This window comes from Anguilla anguilla, chromosome 15, assembly GCF_013347855.1.
Source record: "Anguilla anguilla isolate fAngAng1 chromosome 15, fAngAng1.pri, whole genome shotgun sequence".
Taxonomy (NCBI): domain Eukaryota; kingdom Metazoa; phylum Chordata; class Actinopteri; order Anguilliformes; family Anguillidae; genus Anguilla; species Anguilla anguilla.
The window spans coordinates 17,633,642-17,647,536 of record NC_049215.1 but is presented as its reverse complement, the minus strand read 5'-3'; the positions used below and the strand labels follow the sequence as shown (position 1 = coordinate 17,647,536).

The window sequence follows — 13,895 nt, the reverse complement described above, 5'->3', positions numbered from 1 at the left end:
CTACCCACACATTCCCAACGGGTCTGTGGAAGATCAGTTGAATTAACTCCCTGGAACTGTGGGATTGATTTTACAATTAGCGGCTTCCTTTCTGTATAGAGTAGCAGATATATCTGCTAAATCTGCTACTGTAATTCTCTTGGATATTTGTATTTTATTTTTGCACTCTGGTTCGATGCATCTCCTCCAGTGTATTATCTGCAACCATACAGGTGTGTGTTCTGTATGACTGTGTATAGTGTACATTTTTTCTTGTGTGTGCGCGCGTGAATGTGCGTATGAGTGTGTTTGTGGAGTGAGGAAGCAGCAGATGGTGTGGTGATGAAATGACAGGTGAATGACTTCATAATTGTGTCATCCAATGAGGCTTCTGATCTCAACTCAGAGATGGTTTCCAGCGGTGATGGGTAGAGAGAAGCCTTACAAACCCCATTAAGGGTGGAATGTGCATTGTGTTTTCAATCAGTTGAAGGACTGATTGATTCTGTGATTGGTTCAAATCAGAGTTGCTAATATCAGCCACCCCTGGTGATTTGTCCCAGATTCACCCACTGAGCAGGGGTTGTGAAGCCTCTGTCTACTGCTGCTGATTTCTAATGAGCATCTTTGCCCTCATAGTGGCCTCAAACTGCCTGTGAGTTTGAGCCTTGCAGAGTGGCAGCACAGGAGAGCCCTGTATGACAGACTGAAACAGCGCCCCCTGCTGAACCAACACCCCCTGCACTACAAGGGGAGGAAGTGCTCCATGGTTACCCGCTATCAGAAGGGCACAGCAGTTTAGCAGCCGGTCACATGCAGTGACATCATCATCATCATCATCATCATCCCACGTGGGCTCCCTCCCACTGTCACCGCTGGCATAATGGTGCCGTCATCCCTGCTGGTTAAGATGTCACGCAGGAGCCCAAACAGCAAGCCTGCTCAGCCTAATCTACCCCAGGGACGGGCGCTGGGGCTCCTGTAGAGCGGAGGAGAAGAAGAAGGAGGGGGAGGCATTATGGGACAGGAGGGAGATCGCATTCAGGCTGCCTAATTAGAATACTTTATTAGATTCAAATTACTCCGCTTCAGTTGGAACAACAAGCCGCTGATGGGATTTTGTTCAGCGCATTAGTTCATTAATGAATAGCGGCTTACGCAGACATGGCGTCTCTCATCTCGCTTGTGAGGCTGTGGAAGTGCAGAAAGGGCCGTGGATTGGTGGAGACGGGTTGGGGGATGGGAGACGGGGGGTGAATGAGCTCTACTGATTGGGTAACACCTGCGTGGGCGTTTCACGCCACCCAAGGGGTGAGCAGGGCTCACTTCAGTCAATTCATCTCACAGGTTTATTTTCAGTTCCTTACTAATGACTCATCAGCCCCCCCCCCCCCCCCCCCCCCACCAGCAAGTGTAATTTACTGAGAAATAACATTCATACTTTTTGTATTTTACAACAATGAGGGATGAACGTATCATGGGTGTTGAAAAGTGTAATGACGCCCTAGCATGGTAATTTAGCACAGTGTGAGCTAAGCAAGGTGTGGGGGCTTAAGTAGACTCCAGATGACTAAAGTGAAAACTAGTATCTTCAGCAGAGGGCCTGTAGCAAATAGTGTATCATTTTAAATGTGACCAGGAACACAATTATTGTATATTCAAGTTTTTATTGTGTGGGCACAATATGGCATTATGATCCATATGAATGAGGTTACACTTGAGTGTGTCAATATATGTTTCACAATGATATGGAATGAGTCAACATGCAGGCGTTGGATTTAATGGTACATGTAATCGTTGTGGAAATATAACACTAACCAGTGTTTCGAAGTTTGGGCTTTTTAACAGTTGCAGTGTGAAAGAGTAAATAATAAGTATATAAAATGATTTTTATTTTCATTTTTGTGTATAAGCATGACGGTAAATGTGACTGTGTTAATGTATTAGTACATAAAATTAGTATATAATTAGTTTCACAGTTAATTACAGTTCAATATTTGACCCTCCTCATTTACTTGGTGTGTCATCAAACAGAAGAGAAGCACAGAGAGCACAGAGGAATTCATTTAAAAATAAATGTGTACATTAAAAAACATGCCTTGGGACTGCTTTGAATAAAAACAAATTCTGTTAGCATTTGCTTTGGTAGGATACTTTCAGTGTTTGCACTAGTAGCTGTTATTCCTTTTATTGTTTGCACAGGTAGATAACAATGCTGTTAATATTTGCATATGTAAATGTATGCAAATAAAGCCTGTTACTATTTATTTTATAAAATAAGTAGAACAAAGAAACATATTTTTCATTACAGTGTTTCATTACATGTATTCTGTGAGCTGCTCATAGATAATTCAGATTAAAGTCTGTTGTACTCTTTGTTTTTCTTTTGTTTTTCATAAGTTCATTCTGACATCAAGCCTAGCTCCTTTATAAATTAACAGGAGGTGATATTAAGCCCTGTACTGACAGAAGCGCCATCTGACACATTCCAGTAACAATGTATATCTGAGAATATATATGTACAGTAGGGTGCATTTTCATTTATTCTGTACCTTGTGCAAGGATACAAGAGCGCACTGGCCCACCCTGGGTTTGATCCTTGTTATGGATTCAGGACTAATAACCACTGTGATAGGAGAGTGAGGGGGCGTGGCCATGCAGTGTCAGTCTCTGTTGCCTGTGAGCCTGTCAAAAGATTGTGCTCTCAGCGGCAATCACTGCGACTGGTATGGATTCGTGAGAAATAAACTAAAGTACATTGTAGTCCCACCCATTTTAGTACTTGTGAAACCCCACCTCTGTGGTGATATATTAGTGAGGCTCTCCTAATTGTGGGACCAGAAAGCAACAAAAGAAAATGCTCTTATTTCCCCAAAGCCTATGCTAGTTTAGATTTGGGGGCTGCTGTCCATGGTTCTGAAATTGCATGGAGGTCTTCGTGAATCAATCTTTTTCTTTTCTCTTTCCTTTTCTCAGGCTTCTATCTTTATCTTTCATTATTTTATCTCTCTCTTGCTCCCTCGCCTTCTCCCCCTTGCCTTGTGTTTCATGTGGAAAGACACGACTGGAGAAGCTCTTCCTGTCTGGTCGCAGAAGAGGCTTCATTGATCGCTTGCTGTGTGACTCTGACCCGAGGAGTGAGCTCTGAAAGCACAATGCACCTCTCCCACAGCCCAGTGTTAACACACATCGCACCGTTCGCTGTTTTTTGCCAATAGGTCACCACAGAGTGAGTCAAAGCGATGATCTTTAGAATGCCAGGACCTGAGATGGGAGCATGGTATTGTAAACCGTGATACCTGATATTGTAGGACATAGCCCTGTAGTGATGGAAACATGATTCTGGTGTCTGGCATGTGAGTGGGTATCTACTGCAATGCACATAACAAACCCATAGCCATTAATAGAATTCATCCTGGGGTGAGCATTTAACCTGCAAGTTTATCAACAGTTCAGGCCTCTTCCCTGAAGAATCCTCATCATTTATTCACATCGCTTTGACTAATTGCTAATTTAAGTTGCATAATTCCGTCATTTAGAATCTGTGTTGCCTGGCTGCCCTTTGTACACCGCTGTGACTTGATAAATGGGCCCGGCTTGGTTTTTTTTTTTCATTTTTAATTTCCTTGAAATGTGGCAGCCACTTTAGCAGCCATTTTTGTGCCAGCTATTTTGAATCATTTACTGGATCCTTTGAGTTAATGTGACTTATGAAACTGCGTGTCACGTGGTGAGCAAACCCCACAAGAGCTCGGATGTGCATTGTTATGTTTCAGGATAAGCACCACTGTCAATGTACATGCCTGAAGACCTACTAGATAAAGAGAGAGAAGGGTTTGTGTGTTTGTGTAGAAACATTGAGGTATCATCTGAAAAGGTAGCTCTTAAGATCCTGCTGAATACAGCTAGTGAATGTAGCTTCCTGATTGACAGGGAAAGACTCTTCCACTTTTGGGGCATGAGAGCAGAGCAGAGCCTGTGGCCTGAGGCCGGATTTGGGTTATGGTCATGGTCATGGTCATGGTCATGGTTATAGTTATGGTTATGGTTATGGTTATGGTTATGGTTATGGTCATGGTTATGGTTATGGTATGGCCAACAATTGTGTTCAGTCTCATATATGCTTTACCTGAGTTACCTTTCCCTGAGTAGTGAAAGTAGCTGGGTTATTTCAGGTCTGGAGCTGCGCTGTCCCTGTCTGAACGCTCAGTGTGGAGGGCCATTACAGGCCAGCAATTTAGACACTCGCCGTCTTTAAAGCCATGTCTCGCATCTTTAAAGTGACAGATTGCCGTTTCTCACATGGCTTAATTGCCCGGGAGTCGCTGTTTCCTGTCAGGAGTTCGCTCCAACCGCCTCATGCCCAGCAGGTGAAGCCCTGATTGGTGGAGCTTGCTGGAGCAGCAGATGTGCTTGACAGCCCTGTGTAAAAATCAGCCACTCAGACACGGTGGCTAATTCCTGGAGCTTCTCTCCTCACACAGTAGCGCTCTCTGCGCCTCTCTCCCACTGTCAAGCTTTTCTTGAAATATATAAACAGACCGAACAATATTTTTAATAAAGGTAGTAGCCTTTCAGAACTTGACAGTTATGAGATGCAGTTGAGGATGGCTCTCGTTTTGCACATGGGTTTTTAATCAGACGTACAGTAAAATAAACAGCAGGCTGGGTCCATTAGTCCCAAACACGTGAGCTCATCCTGCTTGCGTCTCTGAGACACGCGTGTTAATAATGCAGGCCCGTAGGATAGCGACGCTGCTCTCCCTGTGCCGGCTCAGGGGCATGGCCTCAGTGGAAGGCTGGGTTGGCGGGTGGCGCTGGCGAGGTGGTGCGTGACTCACGTCTGCTCCAGGAGAAACGGGCGAAAGTGTTTTTCGCGGTTCGGCCCCGCGTCCCCGCCCGCTCGTCGGAAAACGCTGGCCCTCCGTAGCCCACGGCCACCTCACAGTCATCTCACACGGTAACCCGTCTTTAAAGGGCGCCGCCGTAAAGATCCAATAACTGCTACAAGGGCAATGGAAGCCGGTGGTGGAGTTCATTACAGAATCAATTACTGCAGCTCCGCTCTGTAGCTATGAGCTGAGAGGAGCTGTTTGATCTGTGGAGCGCTGCACATGCAGAGTGAAGGGTACGCATGTACGCTGTCTGTATGTGTGAGCGTGTGTGTGTGTGTGTGTGAGCATGCGTCTGTATGTGTGCGTGTGTGTGTGTATGCATATGTATGCGTGTGTATTATTTGTGCGTGCGGGCGTGAGTGTGTATAAATGTGAGAAGTACAGTGTGCGTTTAACTCTGCATCTGGTTCCAGTATGTGCAGCAGCGCGCACACACCTGCTTTGTAAGCCGCGCGGCGCGCTTTTTTCATCTGTGACGACGCTGTGAAGTCTTTGTGAGTTCCTCTCCTTGTTCTCTCCCGCCGGTACTGACGCTTTCAGCGCGTGCGCCATGTCAGGCGTCTTCCCCGGCAGCTCCCTGACAGCGGAGCGCTCAGACGTATCGTGTCGCTCACTCCTCTCTTCCCTGCGTGACACACTGTTCCCATTCTGTCACCATCAAATGGGCCGGCTCTGCTGCGGAGCCTGGCGCGTACGTATGACACAGGGACCGCGAGGGGGAGGAGCCACGCTAGGGAGCGCCTGCGTTCATAAAGACACCGCAGCCCACAGTCTACCGCTCAATCTGGCTCATTTCACCTCCACTTCTCTCTGTCTCTCCTTCCGTCTCTCGCTGTCTTACTCTGTCTCCATCTCAGCTACTTCCTCGTTCTGCCTGAGCCTCCATCTTTCTGTCATTCCTTTTATTTCGCTCGCTCCATGTCATTCTCTTTCTCTCTCTCCCTCCAACTCTCTCATTGTTACTGTCCTTGACTGTCTTTCACACACACAAACAAAAAAAGTGACAGTTTATTTCGTTTATTTTACGGTTACCTTTTTACATCAGCCTACTTTAAAGAGCTTTAGTTTATGTAATCCATGCACTCCAGTGGGTAGAAGAGAACACTCTTTGTACAGACACACCCATTCTTTCTTGTGGTGCTACTGTCTGACTTTAATCGGTGGAGCACTTGCAAGTATTTAGAAGCAAGTGCTTCTTCCCTGTAGGCCATGTTGGGTAATGCAGCCTGCCATCTGCTAGCCACAGTGCTGTGAAACTGCATTCTCCTGCACAAGCCCTCATCAGGCTGGGTTCTGCTATCCAAGTCGGAATCCTGCATTTGGACCCATTCAGGGACAACAGACTACAAAAGCCACTGTCGCTTACGTCCTAAGCAAGAAATGAAATCATTTTCAGTTCTGTAAGTATCCCAATCCAAGTCTAGCCTAAGAAACCTGGTGACTGTTGGAAATGCCATTGGTGGGCCAGTAGGGGGCAGTCTTCTGACTACAGCGAGTAAAATCCACTGTCCCGGTACAGCCATGAGGCGTTATTGCCACATGAGGTCCCACGCCTTCAAAGGTGCTCTTAAAGTGGAGCCGTGGCTCAGCGTGATAATGAAAGATCACATGGCCGCTCACTGAAAACAGCATGGGTGTTGTGCCGGGTCAGATTCCCAAAATGGTGCCTACATCTGTCTGCCTAATCATGCCCATCACAGCTGATTGGCTGTGCCATATGGCTTAGCTTTTCCCCCCACCTGCCTCAGATCCTCTGGCTGTTTCTGCGCAGGAGAATCGAGCTCTCCTCTGACCTTCCTGTTTAAATGAGAATGAAGGAGAGTGAGTGATTTAGATTCCCTAGTTAGCTGGGTTATTTATGTCCCCAGGGGGCCACGGTGATGGACAGGGCGAAAGGAAATCACACAGCGGCTTAAAAAACGAATTTTGCTGAAAGTGAAAGGAATGTGGACGTGTGTGTCATGAGGGGGTCATGTTACACAATTAGGCGAGTAGCAGTGGTAGCCATTGTGCGGTGACACTTGTACTGTATGTACCCTTCTGCAGTCTGGGGTAGAATTTTGAGGAAGAGTCTGTATGCTTTCTGCAGGAGAGAGCTGAAAATACACCGTGTCCCCAAAGTGGATGTCTGATCCTGCAGTGAGGTTTTAATCATCTGTTCGGGTGGAGGTGGAACAGTGAGGCGAACGTGCAGAGTTTTCCAGGATCAGCTAACGCGTTGGGTTGTAAAATGGCTGCCCTGTGGGTGGAGCTACACGTGTGGTGGCTGAGATGAGCTTCCCCCCCTTTCAACAGGAACTTTTGGATCATGAAATTCCCCATCCAAATGCAGTCATTAATTAAATAAATAAAAAAGGCTGCTGTTCTGGTGCTTGACTGTTGGATCCAGGTCATCATGTAACAGTCACGTCCATCAAGTTGTAGTGGATTATGAAAGTGATGCAAGTCACTCTGGACAAGTGTCTGCTCAGTCAGGATTTAATGAGGGGGTGTCAAATTCATGTCCTGGCTGACTGCAGTGTCTGCAGGTTTTTGTCTTTTCCTTTTAGTCAGCATCCAATTTACTGTAAGCCACAGGGTGTGTGGACTTTGGCTAATGGGGCAGCAGTGTAGTATAATGGTTGGGGAATTGGGCGATTCCCAGCTAGGACACTGCTGTTGTACCCTAGAGCAAGGCACTTAACCCGAATTGGTTCGGTATTTATCCAGCTGTATAAATGGATCCTGTATATTTAAAAAAATGATAAAGATGTAAGTCGCTCTGGATAAGAGCGTCTGCTAAATGCCTGTAATGCAGGGTAATGTAATGTAATGTAATCGATGACTTAAATGAATATGTCCTGTTTTAACATACAGTAGTGATAAACCGCAGACAGTCTGATAGCTCTGATCTAACACCTGCTTTAGGTTCTTGGGAAAATTGTAATGCACATATAGCATCAAGGAATCTACATTAAATGGAACAAACAAGTTCATGCCAGGCCCATTTTAATTTCAGATAGAAATATGAAATATTGGGAAATGATAGAAACTCACCTTTTTGGATAATTCTCCTTGGCCTGTTTTTGATTGTTTTGCCTAATTAACAAGAGTGGCAGTCAGCAGCAGTCGGTGAGCTAAAAATTGGTGGGGCGTAAAACTTCCCTTTAAACTGATCATTGGTCTCAACCTGTTTTCAGTCATTCTCCTTGATTAACAAGCGTGCCAACGATCTGACTAATCAATTGGCAAGTAAAACAAAGCTTCTTCACGTGGTGTTGGGGAGATTAAATGATAAACTCCATTTAACATGTCTTTTAGTTACTGTTAAGTACCGCGTTCAACATCACCAGCAATAACAACCTGTGCTTCAAGATTGCTTAAAATCTGAGCATTGCAGACCTTTGCCATGCATATTCTCTGTGTGAGTGTGGAGAAGGAAGCGGTCGACATGTATCCACAAATAATGTGGATAAAATGGGCACAATTTTGCCCTGCAAGTAAAAATGATTTTACTACAGGCAGGCACGCCGGCAGAGTGCATGTCTTACAGCTGCAGTGCTTTGTGTGTGTGGGTGTGCAGAGTGGTCTTTCCAGCCACAAAATCCACATTTGAGAGAAAACATTTTGGGGGGAAAATAGAGATGGAGAGTCATGGCCAGAGCCGTTATTCACATAGTATGTCAAGGTAGGTGTGTTGTTGTAGGACTCAGTTTCCTCTGCATGAGGTCCTAACCTCATGCGGTTTGAGCTCAAGTGCCAAGCTGAACTTCAGCAGTCTGCCTGTGAGACGATTGAATGGGCAAGGCAAGTGCTGTGTCTCCCCTGCATGGGCAAGGCAAGTGCTGTGTCTCCCCTGCATGGGCAAGGCAAGTGCTTCTCCCCTGTTTTTTACTCACCTGCTGCAAAAATTAAGTGACATACTTAGAACTGTTTTGTAAACTTATGATACTAAGAAAAGTACTTGGTTCCTGAATTGGATCGGATTATTTGAATTGTGTTCTTGCAAATCCCGCTGTGTAGTTATAGGCAGTATTGATTGTTCATTTTCCATCAGTGCAGAGTGCTTTTCACGCTTTTTCATTATGCATAACACTAGCATACAATAAACAGACAGCATACTTGTTGGGCCTTGCTCAGGTTGCTTGCCTCTTACTGTGTAGTTAAGCTATGAAACGGGGAGGGATTGAGCATCAATGTGAATATTACTTTTGCAATTAATGCACAGTTGTTTCACAATGGAAGTCGTTGTAAGTGGATAATTGCATTTCATGAAGTCTTCTATGGTGCTCAAGTCAATACTGAATCTCCAGTGCTCTAATAAAAAGAATTGCAGGAGGGAAGAACTCTCCCAGCATTGTAAGTGTGGCTAATGATCTTGAAATTCAATCGCTGGGCGCTCTGAAATCTGAGTGCTCCAGTCACAAGATGGCATTATGCTCGAAGGCTGTTATGTCTTTTTAATGGAAAAGCCCGCTTGGATTGCACTCAGAGCTGCTCAGATTGTACTGTTTGTAAAGCTGGCTGGCTGTCTGGGTATGGAAATCAAGCAGGGCGCTAAACGATTGGAGAGGGATGATGGGCCGTCTGCTTGACCCCTGACCCCTGTCTCATGCATTAATCATCGAAGGAAAATGGCAGCGTTCCATCTGAGGGGATTTGCACACGCCCCTGGTTGCATGGTGCTCCCCGTGCAGGTTTCACCCATGGAAAACAAATTAATGACAAATTGCACTTAAAACACACACAGCAACACAAAAAAAAATATGCACAAATTCACGAGCACAAACACACGCCATGTGAAAAGGTAGAGATTCTGTGATCGGAGCCAAGGGCCTTCATTAATAAGTGCTTTTTTAGACAAGCACAGTGAAAGAGAACTCTGTCACATCCAACATGCGGTTCTCTCTGATAAATGGAACATGTTTCTAATTGCATAAATGCAGTAAAAGTCCTTGATGACAAAGTCTGTTCATTGAGTTGCATCAATGGAGGATGGTGTACACAGTTACTGTCTGAAGCTTGTTATTTATACCACAGCGATGGCAATTTGAACTTGAGAGTAGTGGGCAATGTTTCAGTGTTTTTCTGTGAGCATGGCACATCTCAAAGTCACACAGCGTGTTATTAGCTGCGTACAGTGGCTGTACTAATGTGACAGATGGCTTTTGAAGGCCCTCGTGAGAGAGACTGTCTCTCGACAGCAAATACAAAATCAAAGACAAATTAATTTAAATACAGAGCTGTGTTACTCTCCAGCACTGGAAACAGCATTACTCAGACTCAGACCCTGGCCATGCTGTTTCACAGGGCAGGAGCGGTGAACACAGCCATAATCCAGACTGTGCTTCATGCAGAGGGGTTTCCCTTTCTTCTGTTTGTCATTCAAACTTTTGTCTTTTCCTTTTAGTCAGCATCCAAACTTCTGTACAATTTTCAGTCAGTCAATCAACCAGTCTTTCTATCTGTCAACAGTGAGTCAATCAGTCAGTCCTTCCTGTCCTCAGTGATTTGCAATGCTGTCTCTGTATAAAGCATACAGTGTATTAGAGGCATTAGAGCACTGAGAACAAGGACACAGGGGCAGATCAGCAAACACCAGTGATGGAGCATCAGGCTTAAAAAGCCACAGAGCGAAACGCATTCAGAATACAGCACAGCAGCCATGAGCAGGTGAACAGTGCTCACTCACATCCTGCTGCTGTAGGTGAAGTGAAGTGTCGTATAGCCACAAGCACCTCTCCAAAAAAATGTGCCCCCCCCCCCCCCCCCCTTACTGCAGCACATGATGCTTCATACCGTGTACCTGTACTTGTACCTAAACCCCTGGCTTGAGCTGTGTCAGTACCTGTAGCAGTCCTGTGGGGCAGAGAACCTGTCCAAACAGCGCTGTGACACACAGGGCTCATACTGTACAGTGTCATATGAGGCTGCTGAGCGGCTTGCCCTGTTAAGGCACTGGGTTCCAGTTCCTACACAGGTCCCACAGTCTAGTGTGAAATCCTGATTGGTCAGTGACGACTGTGGCTGGCTGCTCTGCATGATTGACCGGCAGCCCTGCAGAATGAGGCCAGGGCTGGTCACAGCATCACCCAGGGAGGAGGCATAGTCACTGTGGTCCCAGTTTCAGTCAGGTATCTGCAGTTTATCTACACCACCCTGCACCAATGCAGGAGCTGCAAGGGTGGAGAAAAATGGCAACTGGGTGTACGTGCTTCTCAGAGAAGAACTGTGCTCGTCCAGCCCCTCCCAAACTGGCAGGGGACATTTCAGCACGGCCTGAGAATGCCGTTAGGCTTTCCAAACGGGAGAATTTTGTCTTTAAATGGTAAAATAAATAAACACGTCTGTGTGACCAGGTTTGATTTTCAGTTTTTTTTCTCTTCAATCTCCTCTCTGAGAAAAGCTTCTCCTGCTGTTGTACATGGGGCTAAATACACAAGGACAGTGAACACAAACGCATGATCACAGTCCTGTTCCGGCACCTGCAGTCTAATCCTGTTCACTGGATAGAGGAGAATCACTAAGCTTGATCTATATCAAAGAGAATAGAATAACTGGCACGAACTAAGCTCAGGTTACCTACATCACCCATACCCTCCGTAATCATATATTCTGCGTATAACATCACGACACCCACCATGTTGTAGTTCCAGCCCCTTAACAATACTGGCAAAGAGCAGATTCAGTCTGTGCTCCTCTGAGAAGTGCATTTCATGTTGTGAAGGAAATGTGGTACTCAGAGTTGGTCATTATTTTATTTAATCTAAGAGCGAAAATGATTGAATCTACTCAGGCAACCTCTCAATTCAATGTTTTTTTATTATTTTTTTAGATGTTTTTAACTCGCACTCTCGGTTTCTCATATCAACCACATAACTTTTATTACCATTCATTTAAATGTGTTCATGCAGTTAACATGGACTGATTCTTTGACATGAAATGACATGACATAATGATGAGAATAATGATTCAGGCCATTCAGTCATTGGTGCGGTTTGTCCTAAATTAGACGCTACACACTTTATAAATGACTTATGAACATCAAATCCCAGTTGTGATTATAAAGAGTGGATTGTACTTTGTGGGACCTGGAATAATGCTCTTGCAGAGGGATGAATGACATCACTTCATCACAGGCACTGCAGTGTATGTTAATAATGGTGTAATAGCATGATAATTAATAAAACCATGCTAGGAAATTGTATCGCTGATTTACACCAGTGAGTGTGCTCCTAAACTGAAAGGGCTCTGGGTACAGTACTTGATGTTTTCATTTTAACAGACTGAGCTCCTGTTCCTCACCTCACCTTGTGTAATAAGTAAAATGTACATATGAAAGTGCAGTGAGCTAGGGGTTATTCTTTTGCTAAATTACATTTTTTCATACTCTTTTCACAAGAGAAGAGTCATCAGTACATGATAACCACATTGTGTTTTATTTCCATACAGCACAGTATACCTGCTAATTCAATTACTGACAAAAATGTTTGTTTTTTTCTTGCTATGTGATAAAAGTGTTCCTAATATGTCTGGATAGCGTAGGCAGCATTGCCAGCGTCTGTCAGATGTATTCAATGTCTCAGTGTCTATGACTGAAATGTGGTTTACTTTATTTATTCTTCTTTTATTCCCCAAAATAGTTTTTTCCCAATATGTTTTTATCAGTGCCACTGAGGGCTTTGAAAGGCCTATTTCCAGCTTTGGGGAAAAGGGGTAGACCTGCTGCTATTGTTGGAGGAATGGCACAGGATTAATTAGGGGTGAGATCTATAGCACTCGCTGGAGTGAGCCGGTATTTTTAGTGATCTGCCCACAGGCTACACGTTGGCATTAATGCAGAAATCGTTCCCTGGCTTCTCTCTGAGCGTCTCCTGAGCGGAGTTACACACACACAGTGTCGAAAAGTTGATATTTTTGTCCTCATGTAGACTGGATTATTAGACTGCAGCAGCTGCAGCAGGACTGCTCACACCCTTGTGTTCACTGCGTATGTGGCCCCTCGCAGAACAGCAGGGGACGACGTGGAGACCGTGCCATTCTGTCTGAGTCTTTGAATGTGAAAATCATTCTGTGAAAATCAGTCTTCGACACAGCAAAATGTTTAGTATTGAATGAACTCTGACAGCGTACATTTTCCTTTTATAGGGTACATTCCGTCCACCTTAGTCTCATTTGCACTCTGTTAGAGTTACATTAAGACTTAACGTAGTGTAGTTTTCAGCGCCACTGGTGAAAATAGTTTGCAATTGATATTTCTTAGCAATGAGCATCAATTATCGTGATGTGCCAGACAAGAATATTTCGTACTGAGTGTGAACAAACAAAGCACTGTTCTCCTTAAAATTGAAATGGCCCCTTAACATCACCCGCAGGATAGAGTGTATTCACACACGCACACACCGGTTGTCCATTTTGTTCGATGTTGACTCCCACTTCCGTTTTTCCGGTGACTTTTTGTACGTCTATAGAGGCCTGTTTGGGAACCACATATTTCCTTGCAGGTGGGACACACGTAGTCTGTTTTGGTGGAGCAGCCATGAGGAGGTTGGGCAGGAGTCAGGGAGAGTGGTGGAGAGGCTATGTGTGGGTATAGGCAAGAGAGGTTATGTGTGTGTGTGTGTGTACGGGCGAGAGAGGCTATGTGTGTGTGTGTGTACGGGCGAGAGAGTGCTTCTGCACACGGCTGCTTCTCTGTGCTCCACTGGGGCTGCCAGTGGCAGCAAGCAGATAGCAAGCATGGGCATTGCCTCTAGCTACTGCACTACTACACTAGATGCATCACAACTGCGTTTGAAAATGCAGATGTGTCTTCAGATCTTAAAGGTTATGGATTAGGGTAATATAACTCTATATATACTATGATGCAATAAGTCTGACCAATCCAAAGCAGTTGGTGTTTCAAATTCAATCAGCACACAGTAGGCATTTCTCCTAACACAAGGTAATTGGGCACCAAGTAGTTCTCCTCCTTTGGGGCCATGTGTACTTGTTTCCGTTGAGTATGTGGTTTTCATAAGATATGGCAGTATGCAGGAATAT

At 45.0% G+C, this 13,895-nt stretch overlaps 1 protein-coding gene across 2 annotated transcripts in view; it reads left to right on the top strand.

Moving 5' to 3' along the window:
• The window catches only part of LOC118214133 (heparan-sulfate 6-O-sulfotransferase 3-B-like), an 86,923-nt gene that overhangs the window by 59,302 nt on the left and 13,726 nt on the right, over window positions 1–13,895 (top strand). The gene's annotated exons all lie outside the window — the stretch shown is intronic.